The sequence below is a fragment of the Ascaphus truei genome, chromosome 19 (genome assembly GCF_040206685.1).
Source record: "Ascaphus truei isolate aAscTru1 chromosome 19, aAscTru1.hap1, whole genome shotgun sequence".
Taxonomy (NCBI): Eukaryota; Metazoa; Chordata; class Amphibia; order Anura; family Ascaphidae; genus Ascaphus; species Ascaphus truei.
This window is the reverse complement of record NC_134501.1, coordinates 11,414,964-11,435,884: the sequence shown is the minus strand read 5'-3', so window position 1 is coordinate 11,435,884 and position 20,921 is coordinate 11,414,964.

Sequence of the window (20,921 nt, the reverse complement as noted above, 5' to 3'; positions counted from 1 at the left end):
CTCTGAGCTCCTCAGGGTTAGTCTCTCAGGCTCCTCACTCTCTGAGCTCCTCAGGGTTACAGTCTCTCAGGCTCCCCACTCTCTGAGCTCCTCAGTGTTAGTCTCCCAGTCTCCACACTCTCTGAGCTCCTCAGGGTTAGTCTCTCAGGCTCCTCACTCTCTGAGCTCCTCAGGGTTACAGTCTCTCAGGCTCCTCACTCTCTGAGCTCCTCAGGGTTAGTCTCCCAGGCTCCCCACTCTCTGAGCTCCTCAGGGTTAGTCTCTCAGGCTCCTCACTCTCTGAGCTCCTCAGTGTTAGTCTCCCAGTCTCCCCACTCTCTGAGCTCCTCAAGGTTACAGTCTCTCAGGCTCCTCACTCTCCGAGCTCCTCAGGGTTAGTCTCTCAGGCTCCTCACTCTCTGAGCTCCTCAGGGTTACAGTCTCTCAGACTCCCCACTCTCTGAGCTCCTCAGTGTTAGTCTCCCAGTCTCCCCACTCTCTGAGCTCCTCAGGGTTAGTCTCTCAGGCTCCCCACTCTCTGAGCTCCTCAGTGTTACAGTCTCTCAGGCTCCTCACTCTCTGAGCTCCTCAGGGTAACAGTCTCTCAGGCTCCTCACTCTGAGCTCCTCAGGGTTAGTCTCTTAGGCTCCTCACTCTCTGAACTCCTCAGGGTTACAGTTTCTCAGGCTCCTCACTCTCTGAGCTCCTCAGGATTAGTCTCTCAGGCTCCTCACTCTCTGAGCTCCTCAGGGTTACAGTCTCTCAGGCTCCTCACTCTCTGAGCTCCTCAGGGTTAGTCTCCCAGGCTCCCCACTCTCTGAGCTCCTCAGGGTTACAGTCTCTCAGGCTCCTCACTCTCTGAGCTCCTCAGTGTTAGTCTCCCAGTCTCCCCACTCTCTGAGCTCCTCAAGGTTACAGTCTCTCAGGCGCCTCACTCTCCGAGCTCCTCAGTGTTACAGTCTCTCAGGCTCCTCACTCTCTGAGCTCCTCAGGGTTACAGTCTCTCAGGCTCCCCACTCTCTGAGCTCCTCAGGGTTAGTCTCCCAGTCTCCCCACTCTCTGAGCTCCTCAGGGTTACAGTCTCTCAGGCTCCTCACTCTCTGAGCTCCTCAGGGTTAGTCTCTCAGGCTCCTCACTCTCTGAGCTCCTCAGGATTAGTATCTCAGGCTCCCCACTCTCTGAGCTCCTCAGTGTTACAGTCTCTCAGGCTCCTCACTCTCTGAGCTCCTCAGGGTTACAGTCTCTCAGGCTCCTCACTCTCTGAGCTCCTCAGGGTTACAGTCTCTCAGGCTCCTCACTCTCTGAGCTCCTCAGGGTTACAGTCTCTCAGGCTCCTCACTCTCTGAGCTCCTCAGGGTTACAGTTTCTCAGGCTCCTCACTCTCTGAGCTGCTCAGGGTTAGTCTCTCAGGCTCCCCACTCTCTGAGCTCCTCAGGGTTACAGTCTCTCAGGCTCCCCACTCTCTGAGCTCCTCAGGGTTACAGTCTCTCAGGCTCCTCACTCTCTGAGCTCCTCAGGGTTACAGTCTCTCAGGCTCCCCACTCTCTGAGCTCCTCAGGGTTACAGTTTCTCAGGCTCCTCACTCTCTGAGCCAAATCCTAATTGGCGTTAGTGAACATCATTTGGTGCACAACTACCTAGAATTGTACATAACACAATCATATCTGCATAACTGGCTGCAGCATGTAGCAGCACAGTAATAGGTTCTGTGTGTCGGTGCACCAATTAGTTCTCAATTACTGTGGCATTACATATATGGTCAATACTATCGTTCCTATACAACACCAATCTCTAGTTAATCACTCTATATGAGGGTTACTAGGGCCAGTGAGTTCACCAACACTGGACCTTACTATCCAATTGACACTCCTCTGGAGTAACCTACCCCAAGAGTCTATAAAACACTTGGTACTATTTAATAAATGTTTTAAACCCCATTGTTTTAACGAAGTTTTTTGAATAAATATATTTTAACTCATCCACCATCTCACACAGGAAGAGAGTGCTATATAGGGGTTCTGTTCGTCTTCAGTATTACCACTATTTTGCCCCTCAAAGCACCATTCCCTTCACCACAAGCTGTAGCGGGGGTATCTAACAAGTGTAAGAGAGTCTCAGTATTAAAAGGGTAGGAAGTGGCTGTTCTCATGCAGTCTCTGTTACAGGAAAAAGCAGAGGTATTAAACAAATTCTTTGCCTCTGTGTTTACCAGGGAAGAATCAAGTTCATTAGTAGTGCCGCAGGAGGAAGCCACAACCTCCATGTTAATGAACAATTGTTAACTGAGGAAGAAGTTCATAGGCGGCTTGATAAAATTAAAGGCACCTGGCCCCAATGGCATACATTCAAGAGTTCTCAAGGAGTTAAGCTCAGTAATAGCCAACTCATTACATTTAATATTTAAGGACTCCATTTCCACAGGCTCAGTACCACAAGATTGCCGTAAAGCAGACGTGGTGCCTATATTTAAAAAAGGGAGCTAGATCACAACCGGGGAATTACAGACCTGTAAGCCTGACCTCAATAGTAGGGAAACTTCTTGAAGGTTTAATACAAGATAATATTCAGGAATACCTAATGGAAAACAAAATGATTAATAATTTATGAAGGATAGATCAAGCCAAACTCATCTTATTAGTTTCTTTGAGGAGGTTCTGTAAATAGCAATTTAGACCAGGGTAATGCAGTTGATGTGGTCTGCTTACGGTTCCACACGAGGTTAGGGTACAAAATAAAGAAAATTGGGCTTGGTAAAAATATTTGCACCTGGATTCAAAACTGGTTGATGAATAGACAGAGAATTATTATAAATGGAACTTTTTCAGGTTGGGCTAAAGTTGTGAGTGGAGTACCTCAGGGATTGGTACTGGGACCCCTGCATTTTAACTTGTTTATTAATGACCTTGGGGTTGGGATCGAGAGCAAAGTCTCCATCTTTGCTGATGACACTAAATTGTGTAAGGTAATAGAATCCGAGCAGGATGTAATTTCTTTCCAGAAGGGCTTCAATAGACTGGAAACTTAGGCAGGTAAATGGCAGATGAGGTTTAATACAGATAAACGCAAGGTTATGCATTTGGGAAACAAGAATAAACCGGCGACTTACAAATTAAATGGGGATACATTAGGAGAATCCTTGATAGAGAAGGATTTAGGAGTGCTTGTAGGCAGCAGGCGTAGCAATAGTGCTCAATGTCATGCAGTAGCTGCAAAGGCAAACAAGATCGTATCTTGCATTAAATGAGCAATGGATGGAAGGGAAGTAAACATAAGTATCCCCCTTTATAAAGCATTAGTAATACTACACCTTCAATATGGAGTACAATTTTGGGCAACACTCCTTAGAAAAGACGTTATGGAACTAGAGAGAGTGCAGAGAAGAGCCACCAAATTAATAAAGGGGATGGATAATCTGATTTATGAGGAGAGGCTAGCTAAATTAGATTTGTTTACATTGAAAAAGAGGCGTCTAAGAGGGGATATGATAACTACTGTATATACAAATATATTCGGGGACAATACAAGGAGCTTTCAAAATAACTATTCAAGGGCAATACAAAGGACACAGGGGCCATCCCTTAAGGTTGGAGGAAAGGAGATTTCACCTGCAACAAAGGAAAGGGTTCTTTACAGTAAGGGCAGTTACAATGTGGAATTCATTACCCATGGAGACTGTGATAGCAGATACAATAGATATATTTTTAGAAAGGAAAGGTATACAGGGATATACCTAATAAGTAAACATGGGAAGGACGTTGATCCAGGGAGTAATCTGATTGCCAATTCTTGGAGCCAGGAAGGAATTTATTTTTCCCCTTGAGATATCATTGGATGATATGACTCTGGGGTTTGTGTTTGCCTTCCTCTGGATCAATAAGTAAGTACGGATATAAGAGTATCTGCCATCTAAATGTAGCAAAGGTTGAACTTGATGGGCGTATGTCTTTTTTCACCCTCACCTACTATGTAACTATGTAACGATCTATCTATCGCTAGTTACAGCTGGATTTCACTTCATAGCCTCTTCACTTACTAACTTCAATAACTCTTAATTGAAAGAGTTAACAGGAAATCTCCTCTCTTAGCTGCTATCCGCTATATTTAGCTCTTTAAGTGGAAATAACTTATAGCGACAATAGGAGTCACATGGGCCAGACGCACAGATGTAAACGCAGAAACTCTGTAACCCATCCTGACATTTAGAAAGGTGCGCTTTTTTAGTAGGGTGACCATATTTTCAAAGGTAGAAACCGGGGCATATTAAAACCTTTTATTTATAAAACTAATGACATCACTTAAAAATAAATATAATGGTATTTGCCCTAATAGCGTCCCCATTTATGCTGTATTATTGATTTATTTCCATTTCTGAACATGACACAAACTTGTGTAGCAAAATGACGGGTTGGTTTATAATAATAAATCGTTTAAGTAGATTTTACCAATATATTTAAAATGTTTTATCTTCGATATGATCGATCTCGCAAAAAACATGCAGTGTCTATTTTTTTTTACGGTTTTAAGAGTTTTTTTAAGTGAGTCCAAACAGAAAAGCTACAACCCCGGGACATTTGAGCAATTTTGAGAAAATTGCCGGGGGATCGGGGACTTATAATGAAAATCCGGGACTGTCCCGGCTAAACCGTGGTAACCCTAACCTCTGGTTCCTTGTCCCCTTGGCCAGGAGGGTTAAGGCTTTGCAGGAACCCCTCGCAAAAGATCAACTTTTCGTAACTAATTTAACGGTTTAATTAGCTTCTTCAAACACCTAACCGTGCTAAAAGCAAATATTTAGCTTATCAGGAAACTGATTTCAAATGACATTTCTTCAGAGCCTCAGAATGGGTGGGGGGAGGGTAGTGTCTCTTTACCCTTATTCCACCCTGTTCTTATCAGAGAGGCAATAACGATAAGGGGAGGTGGTTTTGCCTGTGCAAAGTCGTTGTACACATCGTGACATGAGACTAAAGGGAGCAGCTAGAGGACATCAAACCTCTTCCCAAATCTCCGCTCACCATGTTTACAAATTAACTTTAAAAATTATTTAATAATATTTATAGGGTAAACAAGTCCTGCTTCCCGGGGATCACTAAATGGCCGCCTTTCCGTTTCAATAAATCCTTCAGTCAGTGTAACTCAGCAACTACAATGTATCCAAAAGTAACATTATCTATTATTACAGTTTGCAGCTCAAACTGCTGGGATCATTGGCAACAAATGATCATAAACAGGAAAGTGTTGCAAAGATCTTGCCCTGCTGGGGAGGCCTGCTAAAAGCGGCTATAGAAAGCAAAGTTTGCTCTATATTAAAACTCATTAAAAAATGGCATTAAGAGTTTAATAAAATGTAGTAAGTATTATCTAATGCTGCCGAACTGATTTATTGAAAAAAAACGCACACGTAGGATATTGCATGGATTGCTCCTTTAGGTGATGCACTAAGAATGAAAGGGTTAATTGATGTTCTGCAGGTCTCTGCTAGGGATAAGTGATGTTCTGCAGGTCTCTGCTAGGGATAAGTGATGATCTGCGGGTCTCTGCTAGGGATAAGTGATGTTCTGCGGGTCTCTGCTAGGGATAAGTGATGATCTGCGGGTCTCTGCTAGGGATAAGTGATGATCTGCGGGTCTCTGCTAGGGATAAGTGATGTTCTGCGGGTCTCTGCTAGGGATAAGTGATGATCTGCGGGTCTCTGCTAGGGATAAGTGATGATCTGCGGGTCTCTGCTAGGGATAAGTGATGTTCTGCAGGTCTCTGCTAGGGATAAGTGATGTTCTGCATGTCTCTGCTAGGGATAAGTGATGTTCTGCAGGTCTCTGCTAGGGATAAGTGATGTTCTGCAGGTCTCTGCTAGGGATAAGTGATGTTCTGCAGGTCTCTGCTAGGGATAAGTGATGTTCTGCAGGTCTCTGCTTGGGATAAGTGATGATCTGTAAGTTTCCTGAGCTGGGAAGGGGTAGGTCGGACTCCTTGGGATGTAAAGGCTTAGGTGATGCTGTGTCTCCCTGGAAGTAAAGGGGTTAATCTGACATCCTTTCCCTCAATCTGACCTCATCCATTTCCTTTTCCCATTATATAAGGTAGGGGGGGCGGGGGGGGTGGAGGAGGGCTCAGTCTCCCAGGATGCTCTGGGGTCACATCCCTTCAAGCTGCTGCTTCTTTTGACCTTCAGCTGAAGACCTTTTTAAAGGGGCAGTGTCTGGGGCGTGTAACCCTGTCACTCCAAGAGGGGGAAAGAGGCAGAGTCACCAAATATCACTAAATACTATTGTCTCCTCTAATTTAGCCTAGGCTGCCCCCACAATTACCGCAGGAAAATGCTGTTTGTGCATCTAATGTAATTGAGCATCTGCACACATCCGTGTATCAATGCTTTGAATGCATCAGCAAGCTACAGTATGTGGGGAGTGATTACACGCAACAATGCAAAGGTTGGAGTTACATGGACAAGGTCCTCCCCACGGACACATTATCATTATGGCCAACAAGTACTAGGGCACTTTCACCTGCCATTATCATGGAGGGCCGGGGGTGTGGGAAGCGGCAACTTACATTCAGCATATACATTTCTAGCAGGGTTGAGTCCTCTTTCTGGCAGCGCCAGGGTTAACTGTCCTCTCCATATACTCACCTTCCAAGGCTTACATTTGTGGACTGGGGTGTAGCACCCATATTAAACAAAAATCTGTATGTGTGTGTGTGTGTGTGTGTGTGTGTGTGTGTCAGTGTATTATTGTAAATTAGTGCAGCAGGGTAAAGGGGCATTAGCGTTAGCGGGTCAGCATTAGCGGGTCAGCATTAGCGGGTCAGCAGCTAGAAATGATGTAGGGTGCCATAATGGTGCCTGCAAAGTGCTTGCTCTGCCTGACCATGCTACATGATGCTCATATTGTAATGGAAGGCGCCCATTACTTTACTTCTTACTGTCATGTTTCATGCAGCAATGAAACTAAAGGCGGAGCCGAGTTAGTCTTTTGAGTGAAAAACTAGCGTGATGAACAAGGCCACGTAATGCACAAATGTCCAAAATGAGCCAGCACCCCAAGAAATGCAGCGGGGAAAAAGGGTCTTGTGATCCTGCCAAGTGGTTTTCCACACTGTCTGTTTTAATGCAAAATATTCTAGCATACAGAGATGGGGTGATTAGACACATACTGCCAAAGTGTAAAAAGCCAAGCAACGTTTCAGGGACCCTTCCTCAGGCTTCGATATGGCAGTCCTCGTTATCCAACGTTTCACTTTACAACGAATGGCATGTCCAACGCTTTACAACGCAACCCTACGGGCCGTTTTTCGACACCGGAATGCGTTATCCAGCGCTCACCGCCACTGATTAACATGGGACTCACTTTACAACGGTTTCACTATCCAACGCCACTTCCAGAACGGATTCCGGTGGATAACCGAGGACTGCCTGTATGTGTCTAACCAACCCTTCTTTCATGTATAGAACAATATTTTGCTTTAAAACAGACGATTTGGGAAAACCACATGGAAGAAACAGGTGAGCTATTTTCCCAACTTATTTCTCTGCGTGCCGGTCCATTTGGGACATTTGTAGATTATTTGTGTACCGTAGCACGGAATGTATGGGACCTAAGCAGCAGGACGCGCTGATTCTATTGGTACTACTCGGGAAGGGGTGGGTGAGTGCTGGTTCCTAGGTGCTTCTGTACTTCCCTTTAATTAAGGTGACCAGATTTTGAAAAGTAGAAACCGGGACACGTAAAAACAAATGACCTCGTTTAAAAAAGAAATATTAGAATGGGACAGTGAAATCGGTGTTATCTGACATGTGCCGGACATGAGGTGCCGGATAAGCAGAAATTCCGGTCAATTTAAGTGTAGCACCCTTATCCACCCCTCTCTCCCTCCCCTCTCCCCCAGGGAGATCTGCTCTTCCAGGATAAGTGCCTCATGCTACCGGTGTGTTGGTGCATACCTGCAGGCTCATGGCAGACTGAGTGCTCCACAGATGGTAGTAGGGAGTATCAACAGGGCAGGTTCTCAGCTCAGGTGTCGCGGTGAAGCGCCCACATCTTGTAGGGCTTCTGCCAGGGACAGAAGTTCTCCACACAAGCCCTCCTCGTCCATAGACACAGGTAGACAGATGATGGTACAACTGGTGTTTATTGAAGCAGTACATCATACTCCAACCTATCCCTCTTCCCTGGATCAGACCCAAGGGGCTTGAGGGCCCAAGAGCCCATCCTTATCCCTCTTGCCCCCTGATGGGGCCAAGGTGGAATAGCTCCCACTCCACAGAGAGAGGGGACAGAACCTATACAATTTAGTGGAGTGCCTGCTTTTATACCTGGGGAGGGGTTTGTAACCCTGCCCCATAACAGGGCAGGTCCAGGTACTGACAGGCATCACACCACTTGCATGTGAACCAATCAGTACCCTTTCAAGCATGACACTCCTAACTGCCATTAGGCCTGCACCTGAATATAATAACATTGTATCCCCTATCCAGTCTGCAGCTCATGTGCTAGGCCTCTGTGCAGGAGTTTAACCCCAACACTGCCTGTTCCTATCAGGGCTTATAATGTTAAGGCCAAAGAAAAGGGTACAGTCAGGGGCACTAGGCTACATAAGAGTTATAGTAGATAGGTGAGAGAAAGAACCTAATTTAGCACTCAGGTTCACTCTCTGAAGATAAGTGAATGGTTTAAAACATAATCTTTATTAATAACAGTATATATTAAAAAATGGTTGATAGAACAATGTACTGAAGGTAGGTAGATCCTGAATAAAATAGCCGTGTTGGCTCCGGATCAGACTCATAAGTGTACCAGAGGGTTTTAATAAACTGCTGGTAACATATTAGCACAGAATTCCTGATGTGGACCTGTGTAGTGAGTGAATACTCCAGGTGTGTCCGGGTATGTGCTGAGACTATAAGTCACAACGCTGGTATCTATATCCTTGTAGGTAATAGTATATGTGACTTATAGCAACTAACATACATAAAGAGCAAATAAACTATGTACATCAGTTGTAATAAATTCAATCAGTTAAGCTCCCCTGTGTAGGTCTGTATACCCATATAAGTGTCAGGATGACCTTAGGTAACCCACTGAGTGTAATGTCCAGGGGTGTGTTGACCTATAGTAACCTGCGTTATGCTTGTCAGAGGTAGGTATCCTGACTATATAACCTGGGGGGGTCGATGAGGTCCCAGTGAGGGAGACACTAATAATGGGAGACAGACTTATACCATGAGCTTATATCAGAGGGCTAGATACTGGCAAAAACTGAATGATAAACCTAATTGATGCTGTGCAGAGTGACAAACACAGCAAGGCAGCTACAGTATTGCTGCAAGTGAGGTTCCTCAGGACATAATCATATCGGAGCACTGTCCCTGTATACACTGCTAAACGAGGCTAGGAGTGACCATCGGGGCACTTATATCCTATGTATATCTGCACGAACAGACTGCCGCATCAACTCGCGGTGTTAGTAAATCATGCGGAGGCAGTGACTGATCTGCGCGTGCACGTGTATGGAAGGAGCCGACGCGCGCGTTTCGCGAGAGGCTTTCTCAAGGCGAATGGTGATCGGCGTTAACTGCCCTTCAAGTCAAGGACCGTTAACGTTGGATTGAATGTGCTTCTTGGTGAATCCTGGCCTCAGTTTTCTACAGTTGTGACTGCTTGGCTAATCATCGCTGATAATTTGGCTGTTTGGCTAATGCTAGTAATATAAATAATTGCAACAAGCGACAGAGAAGCCCAATGATACATCCAATATGACAAAAATACACAGTAAAATACTTATATATTGTCTTGAAAAAGGGGTCATTTAGTCTAACCCTTTGGCCAAAGCGTTGTAAGCCTGTGAGCCATGACGAGGCAGACCATGTTCACAGGTTTACCAGATAAAATACTAATATACCTCTATTAGGATTAAAATTCTAATTTACCTCTATTAGGAGGGAGAAAGACCAACATTGGGTCTATATCCAGTAAAATGAAAAGGACCTACTCACTTGGGAAGTGGGGAGGGGCGGGATTAAAACCTGGGAAGGAGGAGCCACCAACCTCCAACCGCGGAGACAGCTGAAAATATATTAACAAACGCACAGAACCCCAACACACACACACACACACACACACACACACACACACACACACACACACACACACACACACACACACACACACACACACACACACACACACACACATTAGATAAGGAGCTTTATGTATGGTTGCAGGTGTCTGTTTGAACTTCACACTTTATTTATACTAATTGTAAAATTCACAATATGCACCACAATTTGCAGCATATTCGCCAATCGTTTTCACCAAGGTTGCTATCCGGGTGCTGATATTTGTAAACGTCCGGGAAAGTTTAATATCTCTGCGCAATTTTTTTGCTAGCCGCGAATGTCCAGAAGTCGCCAACTTGGCGGACTTGTGTCGGGGTTACACCCGTCTCTACCACTTTGGCGCCCGTGCAAGAGCTTTCCATTGCTGCCGTTTTCCAGCAACGGTCAACGCAATCGGCAAGTGTTCCAAAATACAACAGTAGCCCTGGTAGGAGCCCGTCCAGGGACAGGCACTGGTCCCGTAGCCAGACTCCCAAGACACCCCACACTTCCCAATAATGCGGCTATGGAGTGTGGCCTCCAAAATGCATCACTGCAGGAGAACAGTAATATCCCAACAGCCCTCCTTGTCTATTGGCCAAGGGTTTTCCACGAGGCATTTTATAGGACGTTTAATGGACTGGACTATTAATAAACCTTATTGATACAGTACCAGTGCATCATACGAACAGAAGGTTGAGTACAACTGTTGGTGACCTTGGTGCCTGACCTTGTACCATTGATTCTTTTCGGTGAATCAGGAATCAGGCTGGAAACCAGACAGAGTAAGGTCATGATGGGTAACGAATGGCAGAAACCCCCCACTGCATTAGCTGTGAAAGGCCTTAATGTGTCTGCCTTTCAATTGCAGTGGAAGGTTTTTTTTTTTTTTTTTGCGATATGTGTGTGTACCATACAAAGGCCAGCTCTAGAAAATGTACAAGTCGGGGGGTTTGGAGTGGAGAGAGAGAGAAAAATACTCTCTAGTTAATTAAATTACCCTCCTCCCTCCTCCTGGAGTTCATCAGCTTAATGGTCCATCAGTGAATGTGACTCATTCATTAATGAAAATAAAACAGAGGCAGGGAGGGGGAGAGAGAGGAGCAGAACGGGACTTAAAAAGAGAGATATGGGAGAGAGAAAGCATGCCGCACAAGGCGAGGAATGAGAGAGGGGAGAGAGGGATATGTCATTTTCAGGCGATTTCCCATTGTCGGTATGGGGGGTTCAGTGACTGGGTTCCTTAGAGCAGCAGAGGTGTGAGCAGAGCCAGGTTGGGAGAGAGTAAATGGTGCTGTATATGAATCTATTATCGCTACGCTTCAAGCCAAAACCTTTCTGTCACACGCGCCTATTGATTAGTGGCCACGGCAAATGTACGAGCCCGCGTTCTTACATGTTACGCCGGTGTCTCCGTCACTGCGGACGGGCGTTTTTATTGACGTAGAAAGCACGGAGAAAATGAAACGCAGAACTTGCACCTTTAACCCCGTATTACAGCCGGAAGCTGCTTACAGCTGCACTCATTATTGAGCATCAAAGTGTAAAATAAATGGAGGACGTGGTCCCCTTTCCCTCCTTGTGGTTAATTCTACAGGACTTGTAAAGAATTTGGCATTTCAAAGTCAGGAGAAGTCTCCCAGCCACAGAACTAGGGAAGGGGGGGGGGGGGTTGGGGTTGGTGGGTGGGGAAGGGGAGAGAGAAACAGGATTTATCAAAGAAAGAAAATGCAGAGGAAAAATCCCTAGACACCCAGGATTTTGTAGCCAATTTCCCACTGTGAGAGGAGGAAGCTATGAACCAGCCGCCCCAATCACACGCACAAAGCCTGCGATCTCGTCACTCATTTCCCAGGCTGCACTGGTCAGGGACCAGGATGCAGAAGATGACATAAACCAGAACTGTATGAACACGAGCTCACGCAGCATCGTTGCAGGCAGTGACATATACTGTAGCGCTGCACCGCAGTCATTCACACCACACAGCGGTCACTGCGTACCTCAAATAGGCTAAACCCCTTGCACCTCTCCCTCGCAGCTCTGCCCTGATCCCCTGCACCATTGACTGGACGCCCCCCTGCCCATTGCAGGCCAAGAGAGGTGTTTATTTATTTATTTTTTTAAACAACCTATTAATGTAACTAGCTTCCTTCAAGGTACAATCCCATGTAGCCGACCAAAAAACAACCATTTGTAAACAAATTACCAGCCTCATACTGCAGATATCCAAAAGGCTGAAACAGCTGGCTGTGGGTAGGGTTACTGGCTCTGCACTTCTTTAACCCAGGCTGTTCTGAAAATCTGTGTAATGCAGCGGGGGGCGAGGGGGGGGTCTGTGTTAAAATGTAAACGAAGTAAAAGGTGACACACTGAGTGCTAATTTGCATGTCATTTCCCAGAATCCCTGGCTGCAGTGCATTGCATGCTGGGGCTGCGTCCATAGGACTGCAGCCGTGCTTACGCAGGCTGAGGGAAAGCGGGTGCTTTCCCTGGCCTTGGTCCGCGCGCCGTCCGGGGGCGTGTCGGGGGTGGGGGGGGGGGTTAGTGACATCACGGAGCTGGTTCGCCCTCATTGGGCGAACCGCTCACGTGACAGGCCCTGCGCTCTCGTGAGCGCCAAATCTAAAAATGTAATAAGACACACGCTTCCGCACGCTTGCGGAAGCGTGCGCGAGCCCCTGCTAAAAGCGCTCTCATTGCGGCTGCAGGGGCTCACTGCCGAGCAGCAGCGCGCCTCAGCACGGGTCAGCGCCTAAGTGCTGACCATGCCCGAGGCCTAAGGCTGCGTCCATAGATGGACCAGCCGTGCTGAGGCGTGCGGACGCTCCGCGCTGAGCCCCTGCATCCTCACTGAGGAAGCCTTGAGAGGGGGCTCACGCGAGCGTCCGCAGGCGTGCTGAGGAGTTGGAGGTTTCAGCCGAGCGGCAAGCTGTTTTTCAGCGCGCAGTCGGCTGAAAACCTCCAATCACAGCACAGCAGCGTCAACGTCAGTTGACGTCAGTGCGTCGCGGGCGATTGGCCCAGCGACGTCACTGCCCCGCCTCCAACCACCTCCCCCCGGCTCCCCCCGCGCACGCTGGCTCGTCTGCAAGTCCGTGCAATCGCGCTGACTGAAGCAGGCGAGCCTCAGCGTTAGCGCGCCTCCGCTCTCCCCACACCTCTATGGCCCGGGCCTAAGAGATAATGGTGAGAAGCAGACATGTAACTATGCTCACAAGCATAGTATTTGCTGTAAAAAAGTTAGCTACCTAAGTTGCCACTTCCTTAAACTAATAGAACCATGCAAAAAGCAAATCTTTGTTTCTCCAGGAAATGAATTACAAATTACATCTCTAAGGGGCCTCTGAATGGGGAAGTGTTTGTCAATCAAGTGTTTTCTTTATCATTGTCCCACCCTGTCCTTATCAGAGAACACTAAAGATAAGGGGACAGGGGGCTTTGTCTAATTCAGTGACATCAGACAAAGGGGAGCAGCAAGAGGAAACGAAACCCCTCCCAAATATCAGCTCAACATGAGTGCCACCAGGATAAAAAGAGACGGGTATAAAAAGAAATAAGACAAAGCAAAAACAATTATCGATGAATGAAAAAAGGATACCTGGCGCTTTAAAATGACATTGTGTCCATTGTAATTTTAAAGTGCCAGTATCCTTTTTTCATTCATCGTATTACTGTATGCAGGTTGGAGATAATTTGCATTGTGGGAAGCCTTTGGCAGCTCCGGCCTCTTGTTATCACAATTGGTTTACACAATTATTGTTTTATTTGTTGCACGTGTAATCACACATTATAGGTTAAGCGCTAGAGTTAGGGTTATTTCGATTCGGTTTATCAAAAAAAATTATCAATTAAAAAAAAAAAATCTTATCTTTCTTTCTGGCATTTTAATCCAATATTAAAAACAAATAGTAAATAGAGCGGAGTCTCGGCTATCCGACCTAAACCGGGACCAATAAATACCGTGTCGGATAATCGAACATTAGGGATAATACGGAAAGTATTATCTGACATCTTCGGACCTTCCCCCCACCATCTTCTCACTTACCGGTGGCGTCAGGAGAGGAGGACGGAAGACCACAGGAGCGGAGCAGCACAGGGGGAAGGCGGCGTAGGCAGCAGAAGACCACGTGAGTGGAGCAGGAGCAGAGCGGCGCGGGAGAAAGGCCGGGGAGGAACGTGCTGTAACGGCGGCAGACACCGGAAGTCAGGTGTCTGGCGCTGTTACGGCGCACTCCTCACCGGCCGCTCTCCCGCTCCGCTCACACGGTCTTCTCCTGCCGCCGCCCGCTGTCTTAACTCCTTTGCTCCGCTGACATGGTCCGCTTCTCCCGCCGCCAGCTGTCTTCCTCCTGTGCCGCTACGCGTCCATGGCCTTCAGTCCTCTTCAGCCGCCGGTGAGAAGATTGGGGGGGGGGGGGGGGCGAAGATGTCGGATAAAACGGAGTGTCGGTTAACCGAAAGTCGGTATTATGCCCGAGACTCTACTGTACATATAACGATTTTATTTTAAAATTCATTATACTATCAACAATACATTATTTATTCAGCAATACGTTCAGCTTTGTTCTTTATCTTGGGATAGTTCACATCACTGTCTTGAGCTGGTCATATTTAATTTGGTTTAGTTTGATGTTTACAAACTAACTTGAAAATATGATTTTATAATGATTACAAATAGCTGTCAGATTTTAATTAAAATTGATAATCAGACACAGGGATTGTTCCTTTCACAAGATTCAGTCCCCCTTAAAGCTGCGGCCGAAGCATTATCCTACATGTGTGTATTTTTTTTTAATAGATCAGTTCTGTACTATGAGAAAATACTTGTAGCATTAAAAAAACAACCAAAAAAACAACTCTGAATTACATTTTTAATGTATTATAATGTATAACATTTGTTGTTTCTATAGCAACCATTTACAAAGTCACATCCCCTTCCTCTTCTAAAACAGGCTCTGGCACACCACTTTTTGAGGGCACACCCCTGCCCCCTCTCTAGCAGTGCACCAATTGTATCTAGCGACCGCCTGGTCACATGATCTTCCCCACAGAACTTTGCATCTTTGGTCCTCTTCTGCTGCACTCACAGCCATTTAGTGAACCCCTGAGCCGAATCTTCGCCGATCGATCACAGGAGAACGGATCGATCGACAACTTAGGTAATTACTTCTCATTGTGTGGATTGTATTGATGCAAATATTAAATGGAAAAAATAAAAAAAACAGCAGCTTGACCGCTGCTTTAAAGTAACAGTTTTACTTATATGCTTCATCAAAAAAATAAACTACTGTACTTTCTAGTTCCCTCTGGTCTGTGTAATTCAAATTTACACTAATAATCATTGTTCCTCCCTTATCTCTGTGGCTAACAATGACAGCAGAGGAGAAAAACATGTGGACTATCACTTTGCCTGTATATCAGAGTCTACATGCAGCCTTATTACTAAAGAGATTAGGTAAAGATCATAAACCCCCACGCAAAACAACTGGTTACTATGGATACATTAAAAATACTTGTACAAATCTGCTTTATTTTTTACTATATAAATTACTTAAAACCTATAGTTCACTGTATTCCTATGTGTACATCTCGTTTAAATCCTAGCTGTCCCTCTGTCCAGGAAATAGGGAATTAGCCTGCGTACTAGACATGGCAAATTGCATTTTTGGCATAACATGCACTTGTGTGTACCTGTGTATTAACCTTATTTTCTCAGTTTGCGCCCTAAGCGTCCAAAATGTTTTTTTTGGTCAAATATTTTGGCGCAGAGGAATGGAAATTGCTTGGCACACAGATGTTAATAGTGTGTACTTAAAAAAAATGTCTCTGTGTGCCAAAAAAAGTAGAACCTGCAACAAAATCGTCCGGCAAATTGAAGTTGACGTAAACCCTAAAAAGTCTGCGCATTGTAAGTACAGGTTGCTATGTATCAACCAAAAATATATTAGACGCAGCACGGGTGTTTAATTATATAGGTTAACAGAATGTATTATTTTCACGATACGGCTATTATAAATAATATGACACCAATCATTTATATTTACTAATACAGCTCAACCCCGTTATAACGCGATCCGTTACAACGCGAATCTGCTTATTACGCGATGTTAAGCGTGGCTCCCAATTTTCGTAGTTATGAATTCTTTACAACACGATTATTGGTATCTTAAATACTTTATTATACAATGCATACAATTGTACATTATTTCTAACGCGATCCGCTTATAGCGATGTGATTCTTTGGACCCCAAGCACAGCGTTATAACGGGGTTGCTATAATAATAATAATAATTTAAAAAGACTACAATATTCTGTTTTTATTGAAACTGTATTCAACATGACGCAATGCGTACAAATGTATTTCAAACAACAAAGTGTGTCATGTATAAAGCCACACAACGACCTTCATAAATACTACGCACTGTTTATTAACGGTTTGTACTACTTATTAGCGGTAAAAAAACTGACACATAATGACAATCCCAATATGTGTCTTCAGAGATAAGTGCTTGGTCCTCTCTACCTCATTCAATAGAAGTTGCTTATCTGTTCCACTAGATAAGTGCCGCTCCTCTGCTCTGCTGATTAAGGACAGTGGCTCCCCCTCTACCCTAAGAGCAGCGGCCCCTGTGTCCTGTTGATTGTGGGTTGTATTTCTGTCCCATTACGCTGTGTCTGCCCCTCTCTCCCGCGCACTCGCCCTTTCTCTGGGATCTATAATATCCCACAGCATGAAGACCCCTCCTGAGGCCGACAGGAAGCACTCCGAGAGAGAATTCACAGGCTCCGGAAACAGCTGTGAGCACCCGGTGTCACCTCTAGGACCGCTGCCAACACACACATTATCACCTCTAGGACTACTGCCAATACACACACATGCATTACCTCTAAGAATATCGCCAAGGCACACATAACAAGTGCCAGCTACCTCTCACGCACGTACTCTCAAGCACTACTCTGCCGGCATCTCCCTCCATCTCGGTGTTCGGGGTCCTATTGCAATCTCCTGGTTACAACACAGGAGCAAAGAGAGCTACACGTTTATCAAACAAGAAACTCACATTAAAACAAGGGGATTTTGTATTTGTGTTAATCTCGTGCTGTTCTGGTTCCCCCCGTTTTCTCAAACAATCCAGGCGGAGCATATGGGGGAAAAAAAAAGACAAACAGCACAAACAGTATAAGTGCAGATGTGTGGGGCATCTGTAGAAGTATACATGGTCCTAATCTTGGCTCTATGTGCAGCCTACGCACAGGATACAAGAGATATAAAGGCACTTGCACAGGGGGCTATTTGCCATGATGTTAAGCTGGTATGTGTTGATCAGGACTCTCATCCAATGGCACAGTGGAGGACAGATGACCAATAAGGAGAGATAGACTACATATCACAATCTGGTACGGACCGTCTGTGTGGCCAAACGTGACAGAGAATCCTCCACTCTACGCGTTTCGCCCAGTCAGACTGTTGCGGCTTCGTCAGGAGTGTAGAGTTGCTGTCATCATGCCACATATATATACCCCCTCTAATTAATAATCAATTAACAAAACCTAATGAACAATTATTGTTATTTTTGATTATGGGCGAAACGCGTAGAGTGGAGGATTCTCTGTCAAGTTTGGCCACACAGACGATCCGTACCAGACCGCCCCGCATTGTGGGAGTAACAACAAGGGTGATGTCAGCAGCGCTACTGGACGCGATGGAGTAAAGACACAGTCTGCGCAGAAGGCTCCATCGCCAGCTAGAGGCACCGGTTCAAAGAGGCGGTGAGAGACATCGTGGCGCGGTGACTGTGTGATGCACTATTGAGTGATACATGCTCTTTTTATATGCACGATTGTGAGTGTGCATTTTATATTTTATACATAAAGAATTTCATTTACATAACTGATCTATGCTATGTAGTCTCTCTGTAACTGATCTATGCTATGTAGTCTCTCTGTAACTGATCTATGCTATGTAGTCTCTCTATAACTGATCTATGCTATGTAGTCTCTCTATAACTGATCTATGCTATGTAGTCTCTCTATAACTGATCTATGCTATGTAGTCTCTCTATAACTGATCTATGCTATGTAGTCTCTCTATAACTGATCTATGCTATGTAGTCTCTCTATAACTGATCTATGCTATGTAGTCTCTCTATAACTGATCTATGCTATGTAGTCTCTCTATAACTGATCTATGCAATGTAGTCTCTCTATAACTGATCTATGCAATGTAGTCTCTCTGTAACTGATCTATGCTATGTAGTCTCTCTGTAACTGATCTATGCTATGTAGTCTCTCTGTAACTGATCTATGCTATGTAGTCTCTCTGTAACTGATCTATGCTATGTAGTCTCTCTGTAACTGATCTATGCTATGTAGTCTCTCTGTAACTGATCTATGCTATGTAGTCTCTCTGTAACTGATCTATGCTATGTAGTCTCTCTGTAACTGATCTATGCTATGTAGTCTCTCTGTAACTGATCTATGCTATGTAGTCTCTCTGTAACTGATCTATGCTATGTAGTCTCTCTGTAACTGATCTATGCTATGTAGTCTCTCTATAACTGATCTATGCTATGTAGTCTCTCTATAACTGATCTATGCTATGTAGTCTCTCTATAACTGATCTATGCTATGTAGTCTCTCTATAACTGATCTATGCTATGTAGTCTCTCTATAACTGATCTATGCTATGTAGTCTCTCTATAACTGATCTATGCTATGTAGTCTCTCTATAACTGATCTATGCGATGTAGTCTCTCTATAACTGATCTATGCTATGTAGTCTCTCTATAACTGATCTATGCTATGTAGTCTCTCTATAACTGATATATGCTATGTAGTCTCTCTATAACTGATCTATGCTATGTAGTCTCTCTATAACTGATCTATGCTATGTATTCTCTCTATTACTGATCTATGCTATGTAGTCTCTCTATAACTGATCTATGCTATGTAGTCTCTCTATAACTGATCTATGCTACAGTATGTAGTCTCTCTATAACTGATCTATGCTATGTAGTCTCTCTATAACTGATCTATGCTATGTAGTCTCTCTATAACTGATCTATGCTATGTAGTCTCTCTATAACTGATCTATGCTATGTAGTCTCTCTATAACTGATCTATGCTATGTAGTCTCTCTGTAACTGATCTATGCTATGTAGTCTCTCTATAACTGATCTATGCTATGTAGTCTCTCTATAACTGATCTATGCTATGTAGTCTCTCTATAACTGATCTATGCTTTATAGTCTCTCTATAACTGATCTATGCTATGTAGTCTCTCTATAACTGATCTATGCTATGTAGTCTCTCTGTAACTGATCTATGCTATGTAGTCTCTATAACTGATCTATGCTATGTAGTCTCTCTGTAACTGATCTATGCTATGTAGTCTCTCTATAACTGATCTATGCTATGTAGTCTCTCTATAACTGATCTATGCTATGTAGTCTCTCTATAACTGATCTATGCTATGTAGTCTCTCTATAACTGATCTATGCTATGTAGTCTCTCTATAACTGATCTATGCTATGTAGTCTCTCTATAACTGATCTATGCTACAGTATGTAGTCTCTCTATAACTGATCTATGCTATGTAGTCTCTCTATAACTGATCTATGCTATGTAGTCTCTCTATAACTGATCTATGCTATGTAGTCTCTCTATAACTGATCTATGCTATGTAGTCTCTCTATAACTGATCTATGCTATGTAGTCTCTCTGTAACTGATCTATGCTATGTAGTCTCTCTATAACTGATCTATGCTATGTAGTCTCTCTATAACTGATTTATGCTATGTAGTCTCTCTATAACTGATCTATGCTTTATAGTCTCTCTATAACTGATCTATGCTATGTAGTCTCTCTATAACTGATCTATGCTATGTAGTCTCTCTGTAACTGATCTATGCTATGTAGTCTCTATAACTGATCTATGCTATGTAGTCTCTCTGTAACTGATCTATGCTATGTAGTCTCTCTATAACTGATCTATGCTATGTAGTCTCTCTATAACTGATCTATGCTATGTAGTCTCTCTATAACTGATCTATGCTATGTAGTCTCTCTATAACTGATCTATGCTATGTAGTCTCTCTATCTCTCCTTATTGGTCACCTCTCCCCCACTGTGCCATTGGATGAGAGTCCTGAATACCAGCTTAACATCGCTGCAAAACCCAGTGCCGACACCAGCACCATACTTACAAACCAAAAGGAATCCCACTGAAGGCAACTGACAAGTCTCTCGTCTGCAAAACGGGGGCAAAAATTCTGCGTCGGATTTATTACAGGAAAACAGTCCCATTGGCTTTAATGGGAATGTTTCATTTTAGCTCATTTGGTGGAGCTTCCTGCTCCCTTTTTGAAGCTGCGGCTATGTCAAGCTATATTGGCCCTTATTTAGTTAATAATGCTATTCCGTAAGACACCTTCTTGCAGCAGAAGACCCATTCCCTTGAATAAGTCATAATGTGACTTCTGGCACTGGGAGGGGTCCTGGGGAATAGAACCACTTAGAAAATATGGGCCATGGTCTGCCAAGCTTGGCTGCGTTAGTGTGTAAGTGGTTGAGGAGGCGTTATGTGGGACAATAGGAGGACGTACTTGATATCTATATATGTATGTCACCTGAGTGGAGCATAAAGTGTCTTACGGTGGCAGAAGTTGTAGAGTAGCACTGCTTAGTAAATATAAACACACACACGATACTTCCCAGTTCTGGAGAATATTTCAGCTCTACTCAAATGAATAGGATTCAAATCCTCCCGGGCACAGGGATGGGGCTTCACAGCCTATTGAATAAGTGCCATGGAGACACATTTATGGATATAAAGTCTGTCACAGAA